Source organism: Oryzias melastigma, linkage group LG19 (assembly GCF_002922805.2).
Source record: "Oryzias melastigma strain HK-1 linkage group LG19, ASM292280v2, whole genome shotgun sequence".
NCBI classification, from domain to species: Eukaryota; Metazoa; Chordata; class Actinopteri; order Beloniformes; family Adrianichthyidae; genus Oryzias; species Oryzias melastigma.
In genome coordinates this window covers 11,880,950-11,886,949 of record NC_050530.1, presented here as the reverse complement: position 1 = coordinate 11,886,949, position 6,000 = coordinate 11,880,950, and positions in this window count along the sequence as shown.

The following is a 6,000-nucleotide window of genomic DNA, read 5'->3' as shown; positions in this document are numbered from 1 at the left end:
AAACTAAGGGGAAAAAAATATACTTCTCACCACTTAAACACTTCAAAAAGTGTTGTTCTCAGTTATTCAACAATCTAAAAACAGAACGAGAGATGCTAGTCTAAAAATAAAATGTTATGGTTCCATAGAGCTTTAATCAATATATTTTTATTAAGTTTATTTTAGTATAAATAATCTGTTTCTCCAAATGGAAAAAAAGTAAAAAATGCTAAAATCCAAGCTCAGTAATAACAAAGTGTGCTTTTCTTTATGAATAAACTCCAGCTGATAAAATGGATTTAAAAGATTCCAATAGAGATGATCATTTTGACTTAAGGACCACCTCAAACATCTCTTAAAGACGACTCTAAAGTGATCTTGTGTAACATCATTACCCATTCCCTTTAACTACTGACAGTAAAACTGTGAAGTTTGCCTCACATAATGGACTTTTTAATCCTCAGAACCGTGATGCATGTACAGAAGCAGAAGAGGTTCATCAGCATCTTCCACCACGTCCCAAATCTGTCTAAATTGAGCCTCGCAGATCCTAAACATGCATGTTTATTCATGCTGATTTTAAAATCCAACTTTATTTCTTGCTTGGTTGATCGACATGTCGATGCCGGGCGCTCACAAAAAGCAATGTAATGTCGTCATTAGTTATGCTTCTCTGGTGGCCAAAAGATGTATCCTAAAGTCCTGGGATCCAATAAGGTCGAATATGAATGGTTTGAGGAGATAAACTTCATCAAATAAATGAAAGAACTGATGGAAGACGAAAGGGAAAGCCTCTTAATTAAAAATATGAAAATGAACAAAAACCTCTGACAGTTTTAGGATCATCTGAACAGCTTGAGTTAGGCTTCTTTCGCTGTATATAAACTTCAATTTAAACGGAGACTCAAAATTGTCTTAAATTCTCAAATACCAATTATCAAAAATAACTGATTTGATCTGATTGTGGTATTTTTGGCTCTCATACAAACAATATTTTCATGTTTTAATTTAGCTTTTAAATCCTTGTCATAATTTATTTCAAAATTGTTTTTTCTTTTCTTAATTGTTTTGTTTATTGATATCAACAGGTACATTAAAGGTGGAATGGCGTTCACTACGTTATTATTTAATCAAAACATGACAATAGTCGTTCAATAATTTCTAGACATTGTTAACAATCTAGATATTTTAATGAATTATCGAAATTGTCGCTGGATAAAAAACAGTTACATAAAATTTGTAAGGTTATTCTATCTTTTTAAATTGTAATATAGATAGAAATCTAAATGGTTTTTTTTAACATTTCTCTTAAAATTAACATTTTTTCAGGAAAAAAAAAACAATACTATCTCACAATTTTCAAGCAGCTTTTAAAAAGATTTATTTGTGTTTCTATTAGAGCACAAGTGTGCCTCTCAGTAAACATCAATGGAACCTTTTTCATCCTAAAAATGTGTCCAGCTCAGTGGCCTTGTGGTAGAGTGTCCGCCCTGAGACTGGACGGCTGTGAGTTCAAATCCAGGATAAATCAAACCAAAGACTCTTAAAATGGAACTCAGTGCCTCCCTGCTCGACACTCAGCTTTAGGGGGTTGGATTGGGGGGTTAAGCCACCTCATGTTCACTGGATGCAGTTGTGTCTGCAGCTCACCACTCCCACAAAGGAATGTGGAGAACACATTTCACACACCTACACACAGAACAACTCATGAAACCAGTTTTTCCCATACAAACACGTTGATCATACAGAAGCTACAAAAGGATTTTGTGAATAGAAGCAGATAAACTTTTCTTTGAAGTACAAAAGTAAACATAAAATAAGACTTAGATGATTTTCAAATACATCTTTAAAAAGGTATATGGCAAAAATATAGGAGTGTACCAGTAGCTTTAGAAAATAAAACAGCTGTCTGTTAAGATACTGTACTTTTTACTTAAACACCTGAGAGATGCTCTCTCAGATCAGATAGTCTCCCTGGATGGTGTAAATGTTGCCTCCAATTCTTCAATCAGAAACTTAGGGGTTTTATTTGACCAGGATTTATCATTTAAGGCTCACATATCTCAAGCTTGTAAAACTGCATTTTTTCATCTACGTAATATAGCTAGGATCAGGAATATGTTATCTAAAAGTGACGCTGAAAAACTCATCCATGCATTTGTTACGTCTAGACTGGATTACTGTAACTCTTTACTAATAGCATGCCCGAAAAGTTATTTAAAAAGTTTTCAGCTTGTCCAGAATGCAGCAGCAAGATTGTTAGCAGGAACTAGCAGAAGAGAACACATCACTCCTGTGTTAATCTCTCTCCACTGGCTCCCAGTTGAATCCAGGATCAAGTTCAAAATCCTTCTGTTAACCTATAAGGCTCTGAATGGTGTGGCCCCAGAGATCTCATAGTTCCTTACCAACCAGTCAGAACACTTCGTTCACAAAATGCTGGACTGCTTGTAGTTCCTAGAATTTCTAAAAGTACAGTTGGAGGTAGAACCTTCAGCCATCAAGCCCCTGTTCTATGGAATAAGCTCCCAGCTCATGTCAGAGAGGCCAGCACAGTTTCTACCTTCAAAACTAGCCTTAAAACATTCCTCTTTGGACAGGCGTTCTGCCAGGCTAGCTAGTAATCAGAGAATATTCCCTCTCATGTGGTCCTTGTGAGGCTAGATTAATAAATTAATATTGATGCGTTTAAATATAAATTTAGATTTTCCATCAGCGTTATTTTTCAGATCAGCTCTGGGGTTCTGTTCTCTATTCTCATCTACTTCTCCTCTCTTCTATTCTTTATTATTTATTGTATTTAGTTCTCCATGCTTTTGTTGGTGCAGTTCCATTCACATGTTGTTCTTCTTTCCCACTCTCCTCTGGGGAGCGGGAGAGATTTCAGATCCCCGGTGGATCGCCCACGCTCCCACTCTTGGCCGTGGACCACGCCCCCGACACCATCCTGCATCTCTGAGTGAGAGTGATTCCTGCTGGGTCATCTCCCTCCTGGTCGTGGACTGCACTTCTGCTTCATCTTGACTATGGACTTCATCATCACTTGTCCCTCAGCTTTATCTGAATGAACTCTTAGATTCGTAGTTGTAGAAGCTAATTTTTCTTTAACCGTTCTGGTATCGCCTGTCCGTCCTGGGATGGGATCTCTCCCTCATGTGGGAATCCCTAAGGTTTCTTCTTTTTTTTCTGACTCAGGTTTTTTAGGAGTTTTTCCTTACCGCGAGGGAGGGTCTAAGGACAGGGATAACCAGTTTATGTAGTCTGTTTAGTTTTTAACAATTGTTTATATTTTGAAGCCCAATGAGGCAAATCTCTTTGTGATTTTGGGCTATATAAATAAAATTGAATTGAAATTTAATTGAATTTTACTTCAGTTTGATTTGATTTCCTTTTATTTGACACAAAATAACCTAGTTAAATATCAAGGTAAATATGATAAAAAGAAAATGATAAATTACTAAAAAAGGGAGTCCGTAGGAAAAAAATCGAGTTCCTACCCTCAATCTTAGACTATTTTGTACACATTTTTATACATAATAATTTTTTAAATAAAACACAAAAAAGTTAAAAATATAGAAGTTATACACTAAAGCAGCTTCATGCTTTTGTACTGTTAGAAACAAATGAATCAGTTACATAAAAAAGTGACTATACAACCATTTGTTTTTACAGTTTAATTCATTGCAAATGCACAAGCAGCTTGCATGGAGCCAAACTACTGCAATTAACACTAAAAATACAATAAAGCTGCATTAACTTCTTTGGAAGCAATTGAAAGAATCATTTTTAGATTCATAGTTTGTATTTTTTGCTTCTGCAAAATCACATTTTATAGTGTCTGAAAAAACAACTTTACTTGTAGCATCTTAGTTGTCCACAACTGCAAGGTAGAGGAAAAGCAAGATACTGGTTTAGCTCCACTTTTAGTTCTAGTTAGTTTCTGTCCATTCAAGGAAAAAAAAGAGAAAGAAAGCCAAAGGTACCATTGATTTGCTTTATTTTAATTACAAAAAGTGCTTCTGAGAAAATTGTGATATATAGAAACCATTTGAATGGTGTGCAAAAAAAAATGAAATAAATATGCATCATAAAATAACATTCAAGCCATCATATCATGTTGGCAGCAAAACAAATAAACAAAAACAGGAATATTATCATTTTTGCTTTACAAAAATTAAAACAACATTTTATAAGTTTATGATGAAATGCTTTTAAAGAACGAACACGTACAATGTACATTCATTGTTGTGATTGTCACATTTGATGTTGAAAAATGTGTTTAAATGCTAATTCTGTCTGCTGTGACAACTACATCCTTTACCTGCGGTATTTGATCAAAACTTGCACTCCTCTGGACAGAATCTTAAAGTTATTCCATCATCAAGATCTTCATAAGCTGCAAAATTATCCTCAGATTTATTCAAAACTTTAATAACCATCATATATTACACAGAGCCTGGGGCTAAAACTACATTAGAACAAAAAAAAACCCAACAACTTCATTGTTTGTGCCTGGGTATAAAATGATCAGTCGCTATTGATCAATAATTTAGACAAGTGCCATATTATTGACAGGAAGACAAAATATGTTTGGCTAAAAATGTTTGAGAAAACCTCCAATATACTCAATCACTAGAACAGAAATTGCTCGGTGGAATATGATATTGCAGCGATGTTTCTCCCCTCCCCTCATCTGCAGATCAATGCTAATTGAGGTCCTAGATGATGAATGAAGTCTGAAATGTTTTTAGCCAACTGCCTTCTATGCAGCAACAAACAGAAACGTAAAAATAGAAACACTAAACATATTCAAATGATTTATTAAAAAACAGTCAATTTCAGAGCAAAATTTCTCAGCTTCTTTAAATATAAACGCCTTAAAAGAACGTAAAATCCTGAAAAGCCCCTATAAGGGATGGCTTCGAGAAAAATGTAATACGATGATAAACAGCCAACAGAAGGAGGCTGGTCAATCCCTGAAGCCCTTCGAACCAACTCCCGGGCTACAAAATCAGCTCATGGACAACACGCGGCAGATGGGCTAAACCATGCCATCATGTGGAAAATAGACCTGTTGTGTTGTCAAACAGACAAGACAGAGAAGAGTCTGCCAACTGGATCACCAGAGGAAAAAATAAAAAACCACGGCATTAAATCTTTCTGTGAAATCTTCTATCGGGGGAGGCAGTCTCCTTAATAGGATAGTTTTATTGTTCTGCTTCATCAAATAAATACTGTAGTTTTTCTTAAAATATATAACAAATAAAAACATTTTCATATAATGTTCCTGTTTTTTATGCATTCAAAAACTGCCTTACATGTCATGTGTAGTTTGAAATTAATGCAGGCCCTAAATAACTGAGCTGACAAATATCTTGACTCACTGCTGCCACCTTGTGGCAGTTCTGTTGATAAGCATCAGAGGTCATCCTGTTTCCATCAATTCATTTATGAACTTCTGCCAATAATACACAAAGCAAAGGGATATTCATGAAGCTAATTAGTTATTTATATAATCATTAACACGTTTGAAAAGAAAATATGCAGCAATGCATTATGGGTAAATGTGTTTACATATGTTTAATCCAAACTGCAGACAATTTTATCAAGTGGTGACAGTTTTTTTTTTTTTTAAATCCAAGTTATTTATCATACGGCAAGCAAATATACAACTATGTTATAGAAGATAAAGACTTATGCTCTGAAAATAAACTCTTAACTTTAAAACTTAAAATCTTCAGACAAGAGAAATTGTTTTTGTTTCACATCCAGTCAGTCATAAAGGCCAAAATCCAACATAAACAAAACTTAAACACTTTTTTCTACTATTTAAACTGTTATTTATTTTAATTTGTGACACAAATTTAACAATGATGAGAGCTTAAATATAATAACTCTTAGCATCCGTCTTGCAACAGTTCTCAAAGATTATATTTACAGTTCTAGTATTTTTTTTTTGTTTGTTTTCAGTCTTTTCTTTTTAAACTTTTGTTACAAGTTACTACACAGCTTAGCTTGCTA